The sequence below is a fragment of the Ochlerotatus camptorhynchus genome, unplaced genomic scaffold (genome assembly GCF_037179485.1).
Source record: "Ochlerotatus camptorhynchus isolate MF236.1 unplaced genomic scaffold, CSIRO-AGI_Acam_v1.1 ptg000222l, whole genome shotgun sequence".
NCBI lineage: Eukaryota > Metazoa > Arthropoda > Insecta > Diptera > Culicidae > Ochlerotatus > Ochlerotatus camptorhynchus.
In genome coordinates this window covers 4,715,892-4,728,663 of record NW_027040712.1, presented here as the reverse complement: position 1 = coordinate 4,728,663, position 12,772 = coordinate 4,715,892, and positions in this window count along the sequence as shown.

Here is a 12,772-nt window from a genome sequence, read left to right as displayed (position 1 = left end):
CAGAAGGAGATTTTTAACAAATTTATGGTGTTCAACACTGATGAAGCTGACGAGCTGTATGTTGTTTGGAACGAGGTTGACGCACTTGGCATAGATGGCCCACAGCGGCTCACGACGCGCAACTGAATCCGATCAGTAGCGGTGCGGCTTCTTCCTCTTTCTTCGATGAATCCAGGGCTCTTGTGGGCAGCCTTGATAGCTAGCTGCTTGCGGGCAGCCTTTCATTATGTACTGGAAAACGCCACGCGCCGAAAGCACTGCTGCTGCTAATGACGATCGGACACCACCATTCACCACGCACGGTGATTGAGTAAACACCGTTCGGCGAGACTGAAGGAAATTCCATTTTTAAATCTGTGTTAAGGAATGCGCTTTTTGCTGGCAATCGGTGATAATTTTGATCGCCATCGCAAAAGTTGCACATTCGTACAATTTTCAATAGTGACCTTTTGTAAATTGATAGTCTTATTCTCATTTGTAGAAAAATTTCCAATCGATTGGCGTTTACAATTAAATTCCATCATCTCTGGATCAAAATCAAACCAATTTCATACCGCGACCAACTTTGGTTTTTATAATTGTGGGTTGTCCTAAAAATACAAGGTATGTTAGATTGAAACTTATGGGAACTGATATCCGATTAATGACCTTGAGAAATGTCCAGAAAAAAAAACTATTTAACAAATTTATGGTGGTCCTGAAAAGGAACTTTTTGTCGTAATGGTTGAGTAATGCTGAGCTACTATTAGGGTGTTCAATACAGATAAAGCTGGTGAGCTGTATGTTGTTTGAAACGAGGGCGATGCACTTGGAATAGATGGCCCACTGTGGCGCACGACGCGCAACTGAATCCGATCAGTAGCGGTGCGGCTTCGTCCTCTTTCTTCGTAGAATCGAAGGCTGAATCGAGAGCATGCAACTAGCTGCATGCCGGCAGTCTTTCATTATGTACTGAAGAACGCCAAGCGCCGAAAGCACTGCTGCTGCTGCTGATGACGACCGAACACCACCACTCACCACACGCAGTGATTGAATAAACACCGTTTGGCAAGACCGGAGTGAAATCAATTTTTAAATTTGTGTTAGGAAAAGCGCTTTTCGCAGGCAATCGGTGATAATTTAAATTATGATAGCAACAGTTGCACATTCGTGCAATTTTCAATAGTGACCTATTGACAATTGATAAAGTGTTTATTTTAACAGATTTGTAGATGACTTTCCAATCGATTGGCTTGTTTAGAACTAAAATCTATCCGATATGGACAGAGTTATAGCTGTTCAAAATCTTTCATAATTTTGTTACATGTTCCATTTTGGGTTTTCACAAAGTGTACCCCCTTATAGAGATCACAGACGTAGTCATTCGTCAAAATTGCTGGATGCTTTCTCCGTCGAATGAAATATTTCCCAGTATGCATTGGTTTATTTCTCCATTTATAAACTTTTCGTTACATGCCTCCCATGCCTGAAATAATAAAAATCTGAGAGAGAGGAGACAGCTTTGCTATCGATCACGCAAACGTCATCGAGATCCAGCCATGAACTGTCACTGCAAACTAGGCCGAACATTAGAAATGGGGCTATCATCCTTTTGAAAACAACCTTTTTCGTGTGGGCCCAGGCTTGGCCTCGTAAACCAACAACACGATTGGGTAGGGGAGAAAAAAAGAAGACAAAGAAAACAAACCATCCGTCATTGAGCTGGTTTCTCTCTCAAGGATAAAAATGATGTTTATTCAAGAAGTCAGCTATGGCGTATTCGGCCCCAACCTAGAGGCCTTCCTAAGCCTACATCGATCTTCTCGGCTGAGGCAACTGCCATCTTCTCAGCCGTTACGGAGTCCAGTTTTTTTCTGGAAGGCCAAAGAACCGACACCCGTTGGTGCAAGCAATCAGAATGGCTTCGAACAGTAACACCGTATATGTCTGGCTTCCCAGCCACTGCAATATCAGTGGAAACGAGGCTGCGGACAAGCTGGCAGCGATCGGCAGATCGAAAACACCAGTGGAACCGGTAATCCCTGCAGCGGATTTAAAAATCTGGATCAAAACGATCATCGCTTCGGCATGGGACAAGGAATGGGCTAATACCCGAGACCCTTTCTTACGCAAAATAAAAGGAGATACGAAATGCTGGTCCGACACCAAAAACTGGAAGGACCAGAGAGTACTGTCCAGATTACGATGCGGGTACACCAGATTCTCACACGATCTCGGATCCCGTGATGGATTCCACAAACAATGTATGGGGTGCTCAACCAAAATGTTAGTTGAGCATTTCATAATAAATTGCCCTGCATATCAAAACCTCCGAGACCAATGCGGTATCGGTCTCAGCATCAGAGACGCATTATCCAATGACCCAGACAGGGAAAGATCACTTCTCGACTTCCTTAAAGACACAGGCTATTATCAATATACGTAGAACCCTGCAACGAACAATGACACGACGGCACTTGGACAACACCAGCTCTCTAAATGACATGTTAAACGGAAGAACAACGATGACAACCCCGCAGGCTACGGACATAGACTCTCTCTCTCTCGGAAATTAACCACAACTTCGTTCACCTTCCTTACACACTATTTTTATTTCGCTGGAAACCAGCAAAATTTTGCTGGATTTTGCCGAGCTGGAAATCCAGCAATCCTTCCAGCAACAAAATTTTGCTGGATAACCAGCAAAATAATCTGACATAAAAATGACAGCACTTTACTGTAGAACCAGCAAAATTTGCTGGTTGTTCAGTAATACAGAAGAGGAATTTATTTTGCTGTATGATAAGCAAAATTAATAAAGTATTATTTTGAGAAAAATCAAAAATTTTATGTAATTCAAACTCAATTTATTTCACACATTAGCATGATAACTATGTTTCAAATTATGTAGTAAAATTCAGTCAGTGAAAACGAAGAAATACTATCACAAACGATGAACGCCGACCCATTATCTACTTCCTCCTGCAAATAAATAAAAAAGGAAACCACATTACAGATGCACTGTTATAACGGATATTTGTATGCAAATTTACCTTTAATAGTGATATAAAATCACATTAAACAGCGAAACACATTGAAAACTAGTATAAATCAATCAAAATAAATCAACTTGCGATCAGGCATGCGAAAAAGAATCCCCTTGCAATTTATTTGACAGTTCCCACATTTTACTGATCATCCAGCAAACAAACATGTTTATTCAACCCAGTGTTATTTTAAAAAATTAATAATACTATGTATAAAATAATTTAAAATGGATTTGCAAAAAATATCAACTCACAAACGTTAATAATCGATTGTGAGTTGATATTTTTCAATTTTTAGACTTAAAAAAAAGTTACGTTATATCGAGGTGGAAGTTACGTTATATCGAGTAACGTTATATCGAGTTACGTTATATCGAGGTTGCTTTATATCGAGGTATGATTGTATTATACGATATTCGTAAATTAGGTTGGACATCATTTCTTCTTCCAGCATATGAAGCACGCTGCACGCTTATAAACATACAAACATTAAAAGAGCGTCGTGAATATGCAATGGTTTCATTTGTAAACGATATCGTTTCGCAGCGTATCGACTCCACAGAACTTTTATCAAAATTAAATTTCCATACACCTACTCGGCAACTCCGAAATCGAAATTTATTTGCCATAAAACATCATCGCACAAATTATGCAAAATATGGGCCGTTAAACCGCATGATGGCCTCTTACAATCAATACTGCGAAACCATTGACTTTACAATGTCTCGGCATAAACTAAAACAATATTTTTACTCCATAAGGCATTATAACTCATAAAAAATAGGAATGCTGACACTGCTTAATTTTTATTAAAGAAAAAATTATACTTTTAACCTTTTGTCCAAAGTTGACGAAATAAATAAATAAATTTAAGAAAACAAAACTGTATTCTAATATGTACTAGTCTACGTTGGTTGACGCAATAAATAAATAAATACATAAATAAATGGCTCTAAACTTGGCCTATGGATCTAAGATCGCTAAAAATCTGCTATTTATCAATTTTATCTAGATGAACGCGTCATTGGGACGGTACTAATGGATATTTTTGGTCGCTATTGAAAATTTAGTCGATTGTTTAATTTATGTATGCGCCCAAATTAGGGGCATTTAGGCCGACATTACATCGATTTCCCCTATATGGTGGTTCAAAATATCGATATTTCTCCACCCCGCTCAATCGATTCTATACCGAGTCCTGATCATTATCGCAAAATTGGAGCTCACTTGGTTGCAATCTCATACTGCACTGGCCCTTTGAAGTTTGTATGCGAATTACTATGGAAAAAGTAAATTTTTTGTTCTCATCATCCTAACCTTTTTCCATAATGATTTTTGGGTAAGCTTCCTATCTGTTCATATGTGTATTTTAATCAACTACAACTTTGCTCAAGACCACATTTTAATTGAACTTTAAGAGAATCAAAGATTTGTATTAATTGGTTTCGAAGCCGATAACTTTCTGATATGATTAATCGACTGTACCCGAGTAGACGAGAATATCAAATCAATAACAAGTTTGACTATTAAAATTGGGGAACAGAACATCAAAAATTGCCGTTAGTTTGATTGATATAAGAGATAAAATATCAAAAATAGTATCAAAACATTCATAGGACTATAGATGAACTTAGACCGTGAGCAAAAATCATAGCAAATTAAAATCACATTTTGCCATTACATCTCATCAAGCTTTCGGTATGGTGTTGTAATTAATCATTACATACAATGACATATTAATAGCATATTCTGCTATCAGAACAAAATTAATTCATGAATTCACGATACCAAAATATCATAACAATAGCAAATTATGCTTGGATAGCAGAATAAGTTATTAACTTGTTATAGCGCACAACTTATCATTGATAAGTTATCAATAACATAATAAGATATGGATTGAAAAATTTGATATTATTTTGCTCTACACACTTAGAAAAATTCATGTAAATTTAGGTGCTCTGAGACTGACATATACGAGCGTCAACTTTGACATAAAATTGAGTCATAATAGACGCAAAATTCAGCTCAATCAAACGTACTCCTCGTCGAGTAACAAACTTTTCAGTCTCAGAGCACTTAATTTTACATTACATGTTTGTTTACGTCTTATCCTTTATGTCAAAGATGGATTCCGTCACGTGTAAAATTAGGTATTTCTAAGTGTGTAGTTTTGCTCTACCCGGGAATTACGGGTGTCACTGCATCTTGCACTACTCGAGCAAAGTCGAGAATCAAAATTAAAACTAAATGTCTACAAGTAGTGCTTTCAACATCAAATTTAAATCATAGTTTGATTTCAGTCTACGATTTCTGAAAATATTGTTTTCATTTCGTTGATGATTGGAAAATTTCGTGTCTTAAAGAATCTTCATTTTGCGTTCAATAAGAGCAGAACTAGTATTCCATTTGATATTGACTGAGGGATGTTTTGCTCTCAATTTCGTTATTTTAACGTGTTTGGAACGAGCCGTGGTTGATCCACAGTCAGTTCTCATTCTTTCACTACACGAATACGAGAAGTCCTCCACCAATTAGAAAATTGCCTCGCAAAACATCAGCAGAAGCCCTGGGCCGAATTCGATGGCTATTCAATTATTCGTCTTCTTTCTATAGAAATAATACACTACTCTAAAAAACCGCCGCAAAGTTTGCCCAAAAAAGCAATTAAATTCTGTTTTCTTTTCAAGCGCAACATTTTGGCCGTCAAAATGAATAGCCCAACTTTTCGGTTGCAATTTTTCGGCCAACAAAACCTTCCCCTAAACAGCACCTTCCGCCAACGTCGAGAAAGCAGACATACACAATGGGATATGATTTGGAATGAGGTGAAAAATCTCCTCATCTCTCGCTTGTCCGAACTCCGCTTAGCCAGTGTTGCAATGTGCTGCTGGTCAGGATGAAGCAGAGCTCCTATTCATCGTATTTTGCGGTTAATTTCCAGGTGCGGAACGAGATGTCGGCTGCAAAGCGAACGGTTTGAAAAACTCGAATATAATTGTTCACATTTTAGCGTTTCAGTTTTGCGCCAGAATGAATAGAATTAATTTGCTTCCGATGAATAATGGGATCTCGGTGTTTCGAGAAATGCTGAAAGTGGGAAATGAATTCGCTAAAGATTAATGACTTCGGTTGCTGGTGCTGGGGCGGTCGGGTTGTGGTGGGTGGGGGTTTTGGGTTTTAATTGACAAGAGAGGTAAATGGTGCTTTGGAAACTTTCTTATGCCGTTGTTGATACTGGGTTAAAAGGGGGGAGCCAAGATTTTAAGATTGGTCAATTTAGAATGTTTTGTTTTTTTTTTCAAGTGGAAATTATTTTTCTTTGATGTCGTTCCAATTTGCATGAACTGTTGGCTTTGCTAACAAAATTTGTAACATTTTCATAAATAATTATTTTAATTTTTGTTGATTTATTTCGATATTCGAACACGGGAAAATGATTTTTGAAACATTAAAACCATGAAAACCTGTCTGTTTCGTGTTTAGAGCGTCACAATCAGCGATTTTATGATTCGTGAGCGTTCACTCAGAGGTGCTCAGAGGGAGCGCTCACGAACCATAAAATTGCTAATTGTGACGCACTGGAAGCAATATTGACAGGTTTTATGCGTTAAACACATACTTCACAACCTCTTCTTGTAACTTACAAGCTCTAATTACCATTATAACATCTAATGATTTCAAAATTCCGAAAAACATTTTTTATAGCAAGTGAGTGGAAACAACCCTGCTTCTAAAAGAAGATTCTACACGAAGATTCTACACGAAGGTTCTAAAAGAAGATTTCCTTTCAAAGTGTTTTTATGTTACTTCATACGCGAAGTTTGCGATTTTCAGAGTTGGTTGGAAATGCTATCTAACATGAAGCTTTAGTGTGATAATTTATTTGCTAGAGAATGATCTTAGAAGAGGGTAGGTAGATAGTTCCATTAGAGTACGGCAGTATAAAAATTGAATAGAAGTTGAAAATGAGCGAAGGGCCATTAATGCGACAGTACAAGAGAAGAAGATTTAAAGGAAGATTATAAAATAAAATTCTAAAAGCAGATTCTAAAACATGATTCTAAAACATGATTCTAAAAGAAGATTCTAAACGATTCTAAAAGAAAATTATTGAAGAAGCTTCTAATGAAGATTCTGCAAGAAGTTTTTAAAGAAGATTCTAAAATTTATTTAAAATTTTAAATTTTTCACATTTTGAATTTTATCGGTTCCCACCGTTTTCAGACTTTAACTTCATGGTATTCTTGGTATGGAGGATGGAATCTTTTTATTCTTTGTTATACAATGGTTGAATAGATTCTCCCGAGCATGAATTCTCCATCAATGAGATCAGCGAAGATAGTGAAAAATCTTGTTTGCTCAAACCTTACCCTTTCTGAAGGAGCACTCACGGGAATCACACTACTGTTTGACTACTTCAGAATGGTAGGATGGACTCCATTTAATTCATTCTGTTACCCATTCAGTGAAAAATTTGTAGCATTGCAGTGTGCCTTTCAATAATTTGCAAGATGAACGAACTTACCCCGTTGTGTTATCGGATTTAAAAACGATATGCTCTTATACCCCGTTCACATTACAGCGTATATCACGTGATATAGACTGTCTTGCAATAAACACTCATACATCTAGTTTTCACTGGAAACCCATCACAGTGAAATCCCTACCCGAGGTAATCCTGATTGTCCATTGACTTGGAAAATTCCTCTTCGATCCTTCGGATTCTTATAGTAATCTGCTTGGAAGTCGATTTGGAGAAACTTGGTTCGGCCGCCATGGCACCTAAGCGCAAAAGCAAAGGGCTATCGCTTGATCCCCTTTCTGATGAAATTTAATTGAGCAATCAATTTGACATGCTTTTGGATGATGAGAATGATTCATCATACAGGCAAAATTCCATTAAACATTTCCGGATTAATGCCAAAAAGGAAAATGTTCTCCCTATTATTGTAACCATTTACGATTGCCATGGAACTTTTGAACTTCGTTAATTTAAGTTTTCACTTGATATTGGCCGTCGGGAACAAAGCCTATATCAGCGCGTTGTATGAATGTTTACACTACTCATTGTGTTCAAAATAAATTAAGCGCTCGTACCCGAGCAGTAATGAATATTTTGATACCTTAAATTGATATGCATTAGTCTGACATAAGAGGTAAACATAAAGATACCAAAAGATAATACCAAAAAATATTTTCACAATATCATTCTTATACCAAACAAAGCAAATGCAATACCTCAATAATACCACACTGGTATTCTTTTGGTATCCAGGTGTCTATTTTTTATTATTACAAATTATTTAACATGCAATAATATCAATGATTTCACTGTGCACAAATCAATAATACGTTTGTATCGATGCTTTAGCTCATAAGCTATATCTTACGAACTAAAGCATCGATACAAACGTATTATTGATTTGTGCACAGTGCAATCATTGATATTATTGTTGTTTTCTGCCCGATAGTACGGAAATGGGAGATTACGACGAAGTAGCGCTTCACCCTATACCCATTATGGAATTCTCGCATTTGAAAAAGGCCTATCCTCGATGATCGATTCTCTGCATCGACTTTCTCTTTTTACCACGGCAACATACACGAATTTCTCGGTAAGCTCGCAGCACAGTTCGACAGAAGATGATTAGCTTGCGCCTGAAACAACACACTCAATGGGAAATGCATTTGCAGTCGGGTTATTCGCGAAAGAGAAAATCGATGAAGATAATCGATCAACAATGATAGGCCCTTTACTCGTGTTGAGCGAAAATTTACCTTTGCGTGTTGCGTTTGCGTTACTGAAAAGAGAACATTGGCATTGCTGATGAATGGAACCATTCACTGAACATCATTAAAAAAAATAAAATTGAAATAAATTAATGAATCATATCGTTCTGGTTGCCTTGTTGCCACATTTTCACACTGTGAAGGATGGAACTTACAGAAAAAGTAAACAGGAAATCAACAACGTGCTCATGGCAGCGGTGAACCACAATCAGAGCGCACTTTGGAAAAGCATCAAGTGAGAAGTACACTCATTAAAATGTCGTAAATTCGCCAGGATTGAGTGTCGACACGTTAAATTATGCCCCTCTCAACATATTCCATGTACACACTTTTCAAAGGGCTTGCAGAGCATGGATGAAAAAGAAAAACTGGTGTTCTGTTTACCTACCAGAGAACATCACCTTCTCGTTGGAGTATATCGGGTTCGAGATTCAGCGTTATAACTCAACTCGTTTGTTTATCATTCTGAACTACTGAAAGTGTGTTTATAGCTGTCTTTGTGAAATCTGTTTTTAAAATTAATACGTTGTTTATTTCCCACTAATTAGGCCGTTCGCCTCTGGACTACGTCGAAACATATGGACTTTGAAGAATGTATCATCTGTATACTTAATATTTTCTCGATTTTTGTTTTTGTTTATGTCTGTCGGCGATAAACAGAAAGGTGAAAATTCATTTTGGAAATTGACAGAGCTCTTCAAGTCCACACACTTTTTTGTAATTACGCTTGGAAAGATGTCTATGTCTTGACGTAAAAACTATTTTCCAGCATGAATGTGTAAGGTATCAATCACAAATTATCCTTAGACATAGTGATAAGATGTGAATAAATTCATCGGATTTGATTAATGGATGCTCAAAGATTCAAGTAAGACTACATAATGGTGAGTCGACAACCTGGAAGGTGCGCGTAAGATACTCCGATCCTAATAAGTTATTAAGGGTATTCACCATGCGTATCGTAAATGTATACACTATCGAAAGTGTAATCGAAGTTTACGCATTTACGAGGGTGTATAGGGTAACCAACTGATTTTGGACCCCTAGAGGAAGTGAGATCACGTAAATGTCAAAATAATATTATTTGTTTATTATTATTATGCAATTTACATGCGGTTGTGTTCGAAAGCTACTCATCTTGGATGTAACATGTCACTAGATGTTTTATTTATTTATATATACTCGAAAAATAATTCTTTTCACATCATGATATTCACATATTTTGGACCCTTCCACTTGATTTTGGACAGTGTCCATAATATATTTTGGACACACTGAATGGGAACGAATATATTTTGGACGTGCTGAAGTTCTTTCAACCTATGAGCCTAAAATTAATTACGACGGTCACTTCTTCCTATCTCGCATTTGTTAGGTCCGTCTAGGTGGGAAAATTTTCAAAGAAGGTGCCGTAAAACGGGGTGAAATTGATCAGCGGGGTGAATTTGATCGCTGAGTATACACAATATTGTACTTATGCATAATATTTTTACAATGTATACAAAGATACATTCGTACGCTTAGTAACGAAAAACATGTTACACATGAAAAAATATCACGAGAAATTTCAGCGATCAATTTTGCCCCGCTGATCAATTACACCCCGTTTTACGGTATGCATAAAAGTTAACCCCCCGTTACTCGCGCTGTTGTACTTTGTACAACACATATGAGTTTTCCATTGCCATTTTGTTGCTGCCAATCGATCTGAAACCAACTTGTATTCCTCAAAAAACTTGTTTTGAACTAAAAAGCTAAACTTTGATTATTATTATCATTATTTATCTTTATTAGGGAGGCTTTCAGCCTTGGGCTGGTTCGCCTCCACTACTTTGATTACAATTAACCCCCAAAATGCGGATAATAGAGAAAATGTAAATGGAAACCGCGTAAACGGTTTGACTTAATTGGTTACAACATGGAATATCTCGAGACCCTGACCAGATAGAAAGTTACTGTCTTCGGCAAAGTTGTTCAGGAGGTCAAAGCCTATTTCTAAGTGTACAATAGTTCAGAATTATCTCACTTCGTGGTGCTAGTATACATGTGAAATTCTCGTGTATAAAATATCTCTAGATCCTGACCAAATAGAAAGTAAATGCCTTCAGCAAAGTTGTTCAGGAAGTCAAGCTCTTTTCGTTGGTGGAGTAGTTCAGAAATTTCACACTACGAGGCGCTAGTATATACGTGTAATTCTCGCATATACAATAGCTCGAGTTCTTGACCAGCTAGAAAGTTACTGTATTGGGCAAACTTGTTCAGGGGGTCAAGACTTTTCGACTCGTAGACAGTAGTTCAGAATTTTCTCACCACGTGGCGTTTGTATACATATACACTTCTCGCATATGATATATCTCGAGATCCTGACCAAATAGAAAGTTACTGTCTTTGAAAAATTTAACACGTTAAATTCTCTCATATAAAATATCTAGAGAGCATGACAAGATAGAATGTTACTGTCTTGGGCAAAGTTGTTCAGGGGATCAAGGCCTTTTGGCTAGTGGACGGTAGTTCAGAATATTTCACTTCATGGTACTAGTATATACGTGCAATTCTCGCATATGATATATCTCAAGACCTGCTAAAAATGTACTGTAATCGGCAAAGTTGTCCAGGAGATCAAACCCTATCGTTGGTGGAAAGTACATAATTTTCTCACTAGGTGACGTTGAAAGACACGTGAAATCCTTGCATATAAAATATCTCTGAATGACCCGCATACTAGTGCCACGTAAAGGGAAAATTCTGAATTACTGTACACCAACGAAAAGATCCTAACATCCTGAACAACTTTGCCGAAGACAGTAACTTTCTGTCTGGTCAGGATCTAGAGATATTTTATATGCGAGAATTCCTCATGTATACTAGCGTTGCAAAGTGAGAAAACTCTGAACTTAAGTCCACCAGCAAAAAGGCCTTGGCTTCCTGAACAACTTAGCCGAAGACAGTAACTTTTTATATGATCAGGATTTCGAGATATTTTATATGAGAATTTCACGTATATACTAGCACCATATAGTGAAAAAATTCTGAACTATAGGCTTTGAACTCCTGAACAACTTTTTCGAAGACAGTAACTTTCTATCTGGTCAGGATTTCGAGATATATCACATGCGAGAACTTCACATGTATACTAGCACTATTTAGTGAGTAAATTTTGAACTACTGTCCACCAGCAAAAAGGTTATGATCTCTAGAACTACTTTGGCAAAGACAGTAACTTTCTATCTGGTCAGGATCTCGAGATATTCCATGTTGTAACCAATTAAGTCAGAACCCTCGTAGTATGGACACCATTTACGCGGTTTCCATTTACATTTTCTCTATTATCCGCATATTTTGGGGGTTAACTGTAATAAATATTTAGCTTGTTTAGTTAAAAGCAAGTTTTTTGAGGAATACTCGTTGATTTCAGATCGATTGGTAGCTCGGCTGCAAAATGGAAATGGAAAACTCACACTGTTGTACAAAGTACAACGCGTGAGTACTCGTGTTACAAAAGTTGGCGCGAGTAACGGAGGAAATATAATATAACATAAGGAAACAACTGATCATACCATAAAAAAAAAATCATTCAGAAGTAAATCTTAATACGGAGACCTGACTCTATGCTTGCAGTCCATATTATTTTTTGTATGGGCTGTTCATAAACTACGTAGACGGTTTTTGGGAGATTTCAACCCCCCCCCCCTTCCGTAGAAGACGTCTCAACACACAAAATTTAAAAAATTGTATGGACCGTAGACATCTGCCAAGCGCTCCCACCCCTCTAAAGCGTCTACGTAGTTTATGAACAGCCCCTTAGTTAAATGCGTTTGGGAGATAGGAAAACTTTTGTGGAAGACTAGGAACTAGGAAAACTAGGAAAACTCAGAGTGGACCACTCTACGTGTTTTGCCGTTTTTCCCATTTTGAATCGCCTGATAAACAAGAAATATATTTAAAAACAATGA